Here is a 12,925-nt window from a genome sequence, read left to right on the forward strand (position 1 = left end):
GCAACTGCCGAATACTCCGACGATCGTAATCCCCCTAGGCGCCGGAACGACGGTCTTCACGGCAGGGCAACAAGAAAACCTATTCCTATATAACGCGCGCTCGGTATAATAGTTTATCACAGCTTTCCACCACTTCTTTCTTTACTATTGTCGCACTTCCCTCGCCACGAACGGTCAAGAGATGGGCTACCAGTGGTATAATCAACCTGCTGTTCATCCAGAGGAGGATGCATACACAAAGACGGGAAAACAATCAATTTAGAAGGTGAAATATTTACGAATAGTTTACAGTATGTAAGGGGATGAATTTTATGCAGATTTTTAAAAAAGAAACTTGATTTCCCTTGCTTTTAAAAATAAAAACAGGAAAAATCTAAAGGGTATAACAAAAAAGTTTTGCATTCTGTCTAGTCGTCGAATATGGGGAGTCTAGGAAACTTGCTTTCTCGGTTCGCTAGACAACAAATGAAGCAACTCGTATTAAAGAATTTTATTATGAAAAGAAAATGACAAAACTTAACTTTGAGAAATATAGATGTGTCGCATGCAATGGGTGACAGACAAACTAAGAAATCTCTTCGGTATAACACTTCTAACACAAGTGATGTAATACAGTTGATGCTTCTGCCCAGGTCGCTGGTCTTGACCCTTCTGTAGAACTGGGCCGCGACTAGTCGGCGCGGCGCTTAACGTTCTCTTCGTATACAGGCCGCTGCCGTCCCGTGGAGGGGTGGGTCAGCGTGCAATTGGCTGACGTCATCTCAGCCCTCTCGGCGCTAACGTTTCCGACTGGCGTTACGGCGCTTGATTTTACGCCGTAACAAAAAGTATACATTTAAAACTCGAGAGAGAGCACTTTCCAGGAAGAGTCGGACAACGCATTACTTCCCCTCGTACGTCTTGCTCAGTGATCACGAGGAAAAAATTAGAGAAATTAGAGCCAATACAGAGGCTTACTGGCAATCATCCTTTCCACGCGCTTTTCGCGAGTAGAACAGGAAAGGCGGGATCAGTTAGTGGTAACAGAAGTATCCTGCACCACACACCATTAGATTACTTGCGGACTATGACGTAGATGTGAAGCGCGCTGATGGAACACCCTACAAAAGAACTGCTTGAAAACCTTATGTCTAACGTGGGAGCACGTTGCAGAACATGCAGTGCCGTGATGATCAGAGACCGTATTTAGAACCATGTATCCTCTTTTTTAATGTCTGAGGGAGTATTACGAATCGCGATGATTTCAGTGTAATTACTGTCTTTAAATAGAAGTGAAATTTCTATTTCCATTCGCCTCAATGGGCTTTTCTTTAGTTTTCTTCTGTATACGATGCACCATGCGACATTTACCTGCCGGCCGGAGTGGACGAGCGGCTCTAGACGCTTCAGTCTGGAATCGCGCGACCGCTACGGTCGCAGGTTCGAATCCTGCCTCGGGCATGGATGTGTGTGATGTCCTTAGGTTAGTTAGGTTTAAGTAGTTCTATGTTCTAGGGGACTGATGACCTCAGATGTTAAGTACCATAGTGCTCAGAGTTTTTTTTTTTTTTTTTTTTTTTTTTTTTTTAGTGACATTTATCTCCATCCTTAAGCTCGCTCATCAATATGCGACGGAGAGAATAGACAAGGAAAGATGGGGAGTGATGGCAAAGGCACTAAGGAAATTTGGGAGGGGGAGGGGGGAGCAGGCGGGAAGGTATACGGAACGACGAGCAGGGAATGTGGAAGCAGGGAATGCGGAAAGGAGAAGCCCTGATGAGATGCAATGGATGCGGTGGAATTAAACATACTTGGTACGACAATATTATGACGATTTTCATTGTTTGGAGGAGGGAAACGGTTGAAATTTTGGTGGGAGAGGATGCGGAGTGTCTTTAGGTTGGAGTGTGTCGCTGTAGTCGCGGCGGCATCATGCAATTGGAAATTAGAGGGGAGGCAATAGAACTAATGCGCTCGTGTTTGTGGATAGTGTAGTAGTCTGTTTAAATTGTTCAGTTTGATAGACCATATACAACCATTCGCTCGATGAAAGATCCATACCCAAAGACTGGAAAGTTGCACAGGTCACACCAATATTCAAGAAAGGTAGTAGGAGTAAGACACTAATTTACAGGCCCATATCGTTAACGTCAATATGCAGCAGAATTTTGGAACATATATTGTGTTCGAACATTATGAATTACTTCGAAGGAAACGGTCTATTGACACACAGTCAACATGGGTTTAGAAAACATCGTTCCTGTGAAACACAACTAGCTCTTTTTTCAAATTAAGTGCTGAGTGCTATTGACAAGGGATTTCAGATCGATTCCGTATTCCTGGATTTCCGGAAGGCTTTTGACACTCTACCACACAAGCGGCTCGTAGTAAAATTGCGTGCTTATGGAATATCGTCTCAGTTATGTGAGTGGATTTGCGATTTCCTGTCAGAGAGGTCACAGTTCGTAGTAACTGACAGAAAGTCATCGAGTAAAACAGAGTTGATTTCAGGCGTTCCCCAAAGTAGTGTCATAGGCCCTTCGTGTTCCTTATCTATATAAACGATTTGGGAGACAATCTGAGCAGCCATCTTTGGTTGTTTGCAGATGACGCTGTCGTTTATTGACTAATAAAGTCATCAGAAGAACAAAACAAAATGCAAAACTATTTAGAAAAAATATCTGGATGGTGCGAAAGGTGGCAGTTGACCCTAAATAACGAAAAGTGTGAGGCCATTCACATGAGTGCTAAAAGGAACTCGCTAAACTTCGGTTACAGGATAAATCAGTCTAATCTAAAAGCCGTAAATTCAACTAATTACCTAGGTATTACATTTACGAACAACTTAAATTGGAAAGAACGCATAGAAAATGTTATGGGGAAGGCTAACCAAAGGCTGCGTTTTATTGGCAGGACACTTAGAAAATGTAACAGACCTACTAAGGAGACTGCCTACACTACGCTTGTCCGTCATCTTTTAGAATACTGCTGCGCGGTGTGGGATCCTTACCAGGTGGGATTGACGGAGTACATCGAAAAACTTCAAAGAAAGGCGGCACATTTTGTATTATCGCGAAATATGGGAGGGAGTGTCACAGAAATGATACAGGATTTGGGCTGGAAATCATTAAAAGAAAGGCGTTTTTCGTTGCGACGGAATCTTCTCACGAAATTCGAGTCACCACCTTTCTCCTCCAAATGCGAAAATATTTTGTGGACACCGACCTACATAGGGCGGAACGATGACCACGATAAAATAAGGGAAATCAGAGCTCGTACGGAAAGATGTAAGTGTTCATTCTTTTCGCGCGCTACACGAGGTTGGAATAATAGAAAATTGTGAAGGTGGCTCGATGAACTCTCGACCAGGCACTTAAATGTGATTTGCAGAGTATCCATGTAGATGTAGATGTAGATTATATAGTAAAGGATCCCTGTGAGGGAGGTAAATGGATGCGGAAAGCGATGCGGAGTGCATGGCGTTGAAGAGTAGATGGATAGAAGCTGGAGTGGTACATTTTACTTTTCCACATAGTTTACTATATGGCAGCGCTATCGATCAATACCGGCTAGAGATAGTTACGCAATTCAGTCCCTCGCTGGCGGTCGCCACGCCAATACACAGGAATGACGCGACGCCGTCATAGGTCGCGGTCTGTCATTGACCGTGGCCATTCGCCTCGTAGCTGGGATACCACAGTACCGACAGCACTCTTGTGAATCCGCAACTAAGCTGTTTACCACCGAGATATGCCGGACGGGCCCAAAGACGACGAGCGCTGCTCTCACGAACTCTGCTTGGTTTATTGGTACTTTTGATGAAGACTCTTGGCTTCTGTCTGATTTCTAAATTGTGTTACACTGTGCAACAAACTCACCGTCATATCCCACCATGCACTGGATCTTGTGTTCTCGGAATAAAGTGGTTGCCTAAAGCATTTGAGCCATCGGTAAACTATTCTGTCGAAAACAGCATAAGAGAAATCAGAGTCTGGGAACCATTTAGCAGCAGCGTCCTAAACATCGGGAAGTGAAGTAGCGACGTACCGGGTGATTCTTTAAACGTTTGGAGAGATGGTGTGTGGCAAGTGATCCGGTCTGTATCGGGGATATTCCAAGGCAGTCGATCGGAAACGCCGACCAGATCACGCGTATGCCGTCGCGCGTTTCGTACACCGACACATCTCGCAAGCGATACAGTTCTTTCCTCTATATCTCCTTCTGGATCAATTTTAGCCTTTGCAATAACTACCAGCATTCTAGATCTGCCCGTGAGTGGCGAAATACGAGAGGTAGTTTTGTTTTCAATCTCCGATCGGTCGCAAAATGGAAATCACTATGAAAATCGAAAAGGTTTTATTTGCAACATTCCATAACATCTCGCAGCTGCTTCTTTGTCCTAGCGTCGTACTATAATTTACAATACCCTCATCATAGAAGGCAGCTATGTGCGTTCTTCGCCAATTCCCTACACTGGAGTACAGCTCATTGCCCTCATAGCCGGCTGTTCATGTGAGCGAAGAGATGAAAATCTAAGGGAGCTAAGTCCAGGAAGTACAGTGGGTGGTCAAACACTTCTCATCTAAAACGTTGCAGGAGCACCTTCATCGCCCCTGAAGTGTGCGACAGAGAATTGCCATGAAGCAGGACAACCCATCAGCTGGTCTTCAGACGTGGTGGGAGACACTATTTTCTTGCCATCTTCACCTGCATATTGTGCACTTAGAATTCAAAAGTGCGACGTGACGCAGAAGACGGGCGTATAAGAGGCATTGCATTACACATTCCCAAAAACTCACTGGATTTTCAGTGTGAACTTAATTTGGTGACTAGTCAGAAGTTGATAAAAAATAGCTCTTCTAGCCTAGCAGCATTTCCTACATTTGCCAAAGACTGTGGCCACATGTTTCTCTCCAGCTACCACTGTTTCGAAGTTATGAGTTGGGAAGTATCGAGAAATTTTTCCTTGTTGTTAGTGTTTTCTTCGTTTTAAATGTCATATCAAGCAGCCATGATTCGTCTCCTCTGATGATACAATGCTGAAATGGAAACCTGTTCACCTGATACTGCAGACACTTGCATCGCTGCAGCACGATGCAATCGATACCGATGTCGACGGCCTGCAGCTGCATTGTTTTGATGGCGGTACCACAAGCAGGCGCTAGTAGCGGCTGCACTAGCAACGATGCTCTCCGCCGGAGACCAGGGTATCAGGTCGGCTACACAGCGCACTGAAAGGCAATACGCTCTCGAAGAAGCTAAAAATTATGGCCCATATCAGAACTGTTACGGCAACTCGGCTACTCTCTTTGTCCTTCTTGTTGTTTCCTATTGGAGCTCTGGGTTTGGCATACGACGACTTCGCTTAGTGGTCCTCCGTATTGTGCTCTGATCACTGTAAACTTAGTCCGCCTGCGAGACTGTTCATTACAGTGTTCGCAAGTCCGCTGCCCACCCTGGTTAGTCAGAACTTTTAAACGTGCGTTCTAGTAAGCTACTAAAGAGACAATCCTATTCGCCTGGCTTTAGTCCAGCCATATCAATGGTAGTCGAATGAGTTATGCACGAAATCTACCACACTGCCAGTGGAGATGCCAAGTTATGAGCAGTCTTCGTCACGTCAATGCGAGGATCGGATTGAATCAACAGTTCGATGCGGTTTATGTCAGCTGAAGTGCTTGGTCGCCCCTACTTAGCTCGTTTTGAAGATCTGTTTTGCCCTAATCAGATTCCTGGCACTAAAACCGTAAGTGACGTTTCCTGTCAATGCAAGAACGTTATTAAGCATTCGACTTCAAGCAGTGACCATGTAACCATCAACACCTCCATCTCAAACTATATTTCGAAGTGGAAGTACTTTTACATAGATATATGTGCGGCGCTTAAAACCTTTGATGCTTCTGCTTTCTGTCTACGGATTGTCTACGCACCTGTGACTTGTTACTTTATTGAACAAACATAATATTTCAACAATTCATTTTGTGTTTGAACCAAGTGCACCAACCGGATTTCTTACGTCTGTTGGCAGGTTGACTCCGAATGGACTGTGGAATGTTCTCTCGGATCTACTTTATACCCAAGGTCGAGATATGTATGTGAATAATCTATCTCTCTCTCTCCCTCTCTCTCTCTCTCACACACACACACATGCAGGTACACATGAAACTTAAATGCTGAGTTAGGAGAGTAGTATCACGGAAACAAATTAATAATGTTTCCAGTCCTCCGGTTTGATCAAAGTTTTCAGAAATTTACTTGATTATCTGGTAAATGCCGAAACTAGTAACCACCTTTCACACACTCTCAGTCATTCCTTTGCCCCAGTCCCATTTCACCGACATAATAAGAACCTACAAAGTCCCGACAACTTCGTATGGGTAGGGAATGAAAGTAAAGAAAAAAATAAAAGAAACACCTTATCTCTGAAACGTTCATCTTGTCGGCATTTTCCGACTCTTACAGTTGTATTTTCTAGCAAGTGCTGGATTCTAAGTCTTACTTAGAATGAAATGTCATTACCTGTTTATTGGTTTCCAACATCATTATTTTGGTAGTGTACAGATACGTGGAGTCTGCAATGGACTTCAAACGTGTCGCGTCTCATTTCAGGATTACACTGCATTCAGTATCTGATATAAATGGTTCTTAACTGAAGTGTGTTGCTGACGTTGGGACCTCTCCTTGACTAGCCTACTGACCGTAACTCATGCATCTCACGTCAAAGCAGCACGAATTTTCATATTCATCTGCTTCTTCAGGCCTAGGTCATTTTTAAGGGATATATGCAAAACGCAAGCAGGAAAATTTGCATCCAATCAGAAATCTGTGAAATTTGCACCAAGTGTACCTGGAAACTTGGAAACTACATGGTCACTACGTCACAGACTACCTGCAGCCCGTGCTCTCGCTCATCCACTTCGTATGCCCGTTGTGCGGTGCTTTGCGGTCCTGATGATGATGATGATGATGATGGTGGTGGTTGGTTTGTGGGGCATTCAACTGCATGGTCATCAGCGCCCGTACAAAGTCCCAACTTTTTACATAACCCAGATTTTACACACAATCCAATCGAGCCACTGTCACAAATGGTGCTGATAATGAAATGATGACATCACAAACACCCAGTCCCCGGGCAGAGAAAATCCCACACCCGGCTGGGAATCGAACCCGGGACCTCGTGATCCAGAGGCAGCAATGCTCTGCGGTCCTGCCCGAGCGGCGTAGACGCCGCCATCCATATCACCAACGTAAACAAAATATCCTATTGCCAGAAGAAGACCAAGGCTGGCACCACTTGCCTACATAACGTTCTCTGACACACGCATATGTCACTGGTTCTACTTATTTTAACCTTTATATTCTTCTTTTCTTTTTTATGGTAATACTCTGTGTTAATATGAAAAATCACTTTTCATTGTCACTTAATTTAGGATGATAAATAAGTTGTGGAGAATACTCTGTTCTTTTAAAGTGTGTCTTATGTAATAAACATTTTCATAAAGCTCATGTACCTTCCACTTCGCAATAACGATAATGATATGCAGAATTATCTAGGAGTATAGCTCCTAACTAATTCTCTTACTACTGCAAAGACAAGTGACATAGATATTAGTGTCGGTGTAGAAGCACGGCTGAAATCGCTAAAATTTAACAAAGCTTCAGGACCTGATGGATTTCATATCAGACTGTATATTAGACTTCTGTCTGAATCGGCCCCCGTTTTAACCATAATCTGTCATAGATAACTCGAACAAAAAAGATGTCCAGTGGTTGGAAGAAAGGACACATCACACCCATCTACAACAAACGTTTCAGAACTGAACCATGAAACTAACGTTCACTATCCTTGAGATCAATTTATTGCAGAATCTTAGAACATATTCTGAGCTCGAATGTAATGAAGTATCTCGAAAAGAGTGACTTCCTCCATGCCATTTGGCATGGACTCTGAACTCGCAGTTTCTTCACATGACGTTCTGAAAGCCAATGATCAAGCGAGTGAACTTTGTGGAAAAGCGTCGACTTACTGGAGGCTAGTTTATCCCAGGGAAGTGTTCGAGTTGACCGTGGCCGGCAGGGGAGCGGTGAAGGGAAGCCACAATAGGCAGCTTAGGGCGGCTCAAGCTCTGAGAAAGCGGTAACGGGGCGTGTCCTCCAGCTGCCTTAAGATGAGTAGATGAGTGACAGTGTGTGGGTGGCTGACCCCATGCTGGTGTACCAGGACGCAGACGAAGAACTTGCACACCTGTTGATAAATGTCCGTCGTCCCGTTTTCAGTGAAACATGCGAGAAAGCCAAGCAAAGCTATGGTGGAGCAGTCAACAGAGGCCAAAATATGCGTGTTCGTGACTATAGCAACTTCACGCTAAATTCTGAAGTAAATCAGGTGAAGAGCGACAGAATGAAATACGCCGACCTCCGATGGGAACGTAGGACCAAGGAATTTGAAGCACTCTCCTGGGAGTCAGAATTCTGGAAAAATTGGTGTTTACTGCAAATGTTAACATTGATGGCCAGCGGAGGGGGGGGGGGGGGAGCTAAATATAAGAAGTTGAGATGAAGGGAAATTTTGTGGGAGTTTGTTCACTTCCCAGAGCAGGCATTGGTCAGCGCTGAGAAGCAATGCATAATTAACGCGTCTTGCGCTGCAATTGGCCTAAGTGATTTTGCTGGAGGGGGAACAGAGGTGAAGAGCGGACTGGGAGAAGTCTCTATAGTGGTCTTCCATTTCAAGCTTGCCTAGAATGCGGACGTGGCGTTCTTTACTCAGATTTCCTGAGAAAGAGTGAGCATCTTTGCAGTTAGCAGGTGGAACAACTGGGCTTGGAGATAGGAAGTTTTAGTTCAGCTATGTACTGAGCAAAATAGCTAGGAGTGAATAGACGAGTGCAGCCTTGCAGCACCACAAGGTCGGCCGACGTCCGCACAACGACACCGCTCCGCCATGCTGTATTCGGTGATATAGCGCCCGCTCCGGCCACTAATTAATTTGTTGGATCACGTTGGCAAGGTTGCCTCGAGGGTTTCATGGGCTGTGTACTGAACAATTCTTCTCACACTTCGCATTACGCCTGGGTCAGTCGATAGGAATTACTTTTGAGTTATCGCGCTTTACTCCACGCAAACGCAATTTATTACCACTGTCAGATAGGAGAGTCTTGTAATGTGATGATTGAAGGTCGGGAGTTAAAATAAATTTGTGCTAATCGACTGCATCTGTTTTCAATCAAGTAGTTGAAATCGCAAGTCACTTTCTTAATTAATTTTATGTTCAACATTTGCATCTGGTGTTCAATATCTGAATATAACATCAATGTGCACCCCTTTTTAATTAAAAGTGATCAATTCTGAGTCAATTAATGTCAACACTGCCACCGCAGTTCAATCAGGAGTCACAGGGCCTTATTACTTTATTTTTCGTTATCCGATATTGCGGCAGTTTTGCACTCTCTGTTGATCTGTTAGTCAATTAGCTGGGGCGAATACTCCCCAAAACCAGATAAGTGACGGGTGGGGTGTTACAATGTAATATTTATCGATTTTCGAAAAGGATTTGATTCAGTGCTACATCTATGCTTATTATCAAAAGTACGATCGTATGGGGTATCACGTGAAATTTACAACTGGACTGATGGTTTATTAGGTGTGCAGGAAGCAGCAAGTGGTCTTGGATGGAGAGACATCAACAGGTATAGAAGGAAGTTGCTGGGTCCCTTGTTATTAATGATGTATAATTATGACCTTGCAGGCAATACAGTTATTTATAGTGACATCTGAAAAAGCTGCACAAATATTTAGTTAGATCCTGATAAGATTTCAAAGTGCCTTAAATGTTCGGAAATGTAAATTGGACCCATCCGAAAATGAAAACAACATGGTATCCTACGACTAAAACATCAATAAGTCATACCTGGAATTGGTCAACTCATGTAACAAAAATTTGCAGGGATACGAAATGTAGCGATCAGAAAAACTCATTCACAGGTAAAAAGGAACATACTTCGGTTCCCTGCTAGAATATTGGTGAAATGCAATTTATCTACAAAGCAGATTTTCTTACGAATGACTCGTGTGACCCATCGTAGAATAGTAGTCTAGTATGTGGGACCATTAATAGATAGGACTTAAAGGGGGTAGTTGTAGATGTAGGATTATTGTTATAAAGAAAATTGTTTTCATGTTTCTAAATCATATGCAGAGGATCTACACACGTAGCATTAGGAGTGGGAGAAGAAACTATGTACAACTCGTGTCACATGAGCAGAGTAAACCACAACATCGACAAAATTCTGAAGGTTCTTCAGCGATACTTTCTGATTATTTTGGTATGAGGGACATGTGGAGGGCTGTGGCTCTTTACAGATTAATAATTTAATTATTATTTGTTTGGCTTTGTTACCAGAATTATCTTTGCTTCTGTGAAAATATTTTCACAACAGTGAAAAGGCTTGTAATTGCAATCGTCAAAACGTAGTGAGAAGAAAGGATCCAGTTATTCTTGGGCGCCAGTGTTGTTGTTGTTGTTGTTGTTGTTGTTGTGGTCTTCAGTGCGATGACTGGTTTTATGACGCTCGCCATGCCACTCTGTGCTATGCAATCCTCTTCATCTCTGAATGACCACTGCAACGTACATCCTTTCCAGTCTGGTTAATCTGCTCACCTCCTGGTCTCCCTCTACAATGTTTGCATCCCTTCCGCAATAGCAAAACATATTTACTACTTTAAATGCTACGTTTCCTGATCTATTTCGCTCAGTCTCACCTTATTTGTCTCGACTAAATCTAATAGGCCATGCTTTTCTTTTATATCCTCCTCTCAGAACACTGTTCGACCAAATGCCCTTCGAAGTCCTTTGCTGTCCGACAGAATTTTGATGTCAACGGCAAGCCTCAAACTTTTTATTCCTTTTCCCTGAACTCTTCAGAGTGCCTACGTACAGATGCAAAACTACTGTTATATGGCTGCCGTTGCTGCGCGAACAGTTGAGCATATCGTCGTCGTGCAACTTTTGCATTGCATTCTTTGAACGAACAGACGTGATGTATGACGGCCGATTTTTCATCAGTAAAGGTATCCATACTGTTGTGCATCACTATTAATGAACAACTAACACTGCCGGGAAAACAAACCCTAGACCGAACCGAGCAGTACTGAACGCATACTTGAGGACAAAGAGTATAGTAGGCCTTACTGTTGCCAACAACAAGTACATTGATTGATGGAACAAGTTTGTTTCCAAACGAGACGCACAGCTCATACCGTCGACATTTTCAGTGTTTGTGCAGATAGTTTCAATGCAATACCGATTCAAGAGGTAAGAAATCAAACGAAATGTAACTACTCTTTAACGAGCCGCAGGAGACCACGGGTTACTTGTACCACAACACTCGGAAAATATCCTTCCGAAAACTTGTCGGTGGAATTCTGATTCGTACTCTACACATGCATAAAGGCCTTTTTGTTGAATGACAACACATCTTGTGTACCTTATATGTTCTATAAGCTGATCCACGGACACAGACTATGTTTTACTTTAAACTATATATATATATATATATATATATATATATATATATATATATATATATATATATATATATATATATATATATATATCACTTACCACTGTGAAAACTGAGGTGTTACAGTTCTTATTCGACCATCTCCAGTCAACTCCAACAGCACACCACGTAAGGGCTCTCGGCTCCTCTACCCGCCGCGCAAGTTGCATACTTGGGACGGGGTGGGGAGTATCAGTTGACTCTTCCTTGACCTTTTCTGGGTGTAAATTCCATAGTGCGCAGTTTACAGGACACTCGAAAGATAACACAGCAACCTCTCTATCTCTCCCAAAGGGCGTGAAGTATATTGAATGACACGTTTCCGTGGGAGTTAAAACGTTCATTACAAAAAGTACATTGAATAAATGCCTGATGAGGAATGAATACGTAACTGGAATTATCGTGTAGCGTGTCTTGACTGCAAGTGGCGTGCATACTCTGTGTTACTGTTAGCAGAAACTTTATACGAACTGATTGGACAATGCAATTCCCAATACCAATAAATAAATACAGTCTAAGCAAAATACATTCAGCGCCTTAGACACTAAATCCTCTGGCCCTTTTCAAAGCTGACAACTATGGTCCCTCTGCACATAACAAATAAATAAATTTGTTTTACCACTAAAGCAGCAACGGTGGAACGTGATATATTCTGATCTGTCTGCAGACTCAGCTGTGTGCAATGCTGGCCGTAATATTTTTAAATATACGTGAAATTCTTTTGGCTAATAAATGAAAACATTTGAGAAATATTCAATGGCTTTGAAAAAAATGTGACCTCGACAGGGAGGCGGTACTGATTTGGGTGAATTACTTACACTGACGTTTTCAGTAGTGAAATTGTATTCGAAGTTCAGTGTGCCTTTCCAAAAATCTGACAATTTAAATTACATTACTGAGAAAAATTAAATCCTTTTTACTGAACTGATAATGAGATTTATCTAGCAAATGTTATCTAAGCTCGCTAACAAAAGCATCTCATCAAATTACATATATCTGTGTTAAGAAATTTTAGGAACCTTACAAAAGGGAAATATCTAACTAACCTTTACAGCAAATCTGTTTACGTACATTCTGAGTTTACACAACAATAGCTAATTATCAGCCAACTCATCTACGCTAACGCGCTGCCAAAACTGAAGTCATAAATATTTAACATCTTTACCGAGCTTGCGAGAAGACTTCTTCTTCCACGTTCCTATTTCCAATACTACATGTACTCGAAATTCCTGCATTGTAGTATAACGCTTGGTAGCTGCACAGAGCTACAGAAAAACTGCCTACTCCATCCTCTTTCGCTCACAGACAGCTACCCACTACTGTGCACGAAGCGCTCTCTTACTCCAACACTACATTCTGACCAGAAGCAGTATCTTTGGCTCTGC

The 12,925-nt window shown here is 42.7% G+C and overlaps 1 long non-coding RNA gene across 1 annotated transcript in view; it reads right to left on the minus strand.

The window, feature by feature from the left end:
- Window positions 1-11,662, minus strand: part of LOC124796415 — a 203,899-nt gene extending 192,237 nt beyond the window's left edge. The window contains exon 1 of the long non-coding RNA XR_007016762.1: window positions 11,603-11,662. This is a non-coding gene — a long non-coding RNA (uncharacterized LOC124796415). The remainder of the gene's footprint in view (window positions 1-11,602) is intronic.
- Window positions 11,663-12,925: the final 1,263 nt, after the last annotated feature.

The sequence above is a fragment of the Schistocerca piceifrons genome, chromosome 4 (genome assembly GCF_021461385.2).
Source record: "Schistocerca piceifrons isolate TAMUIC-IGC-003096 chromosome 4, iqSchPice1.1, whole genome shotgun sequence".
NCBI classification, from domain to species: domain Eukaryota; kingdom Metazoa; phylum Arthropoda; class Insecta; order Orthoptera; family Acrididae; genus Schistocerca; species Schistocerca piceifrons.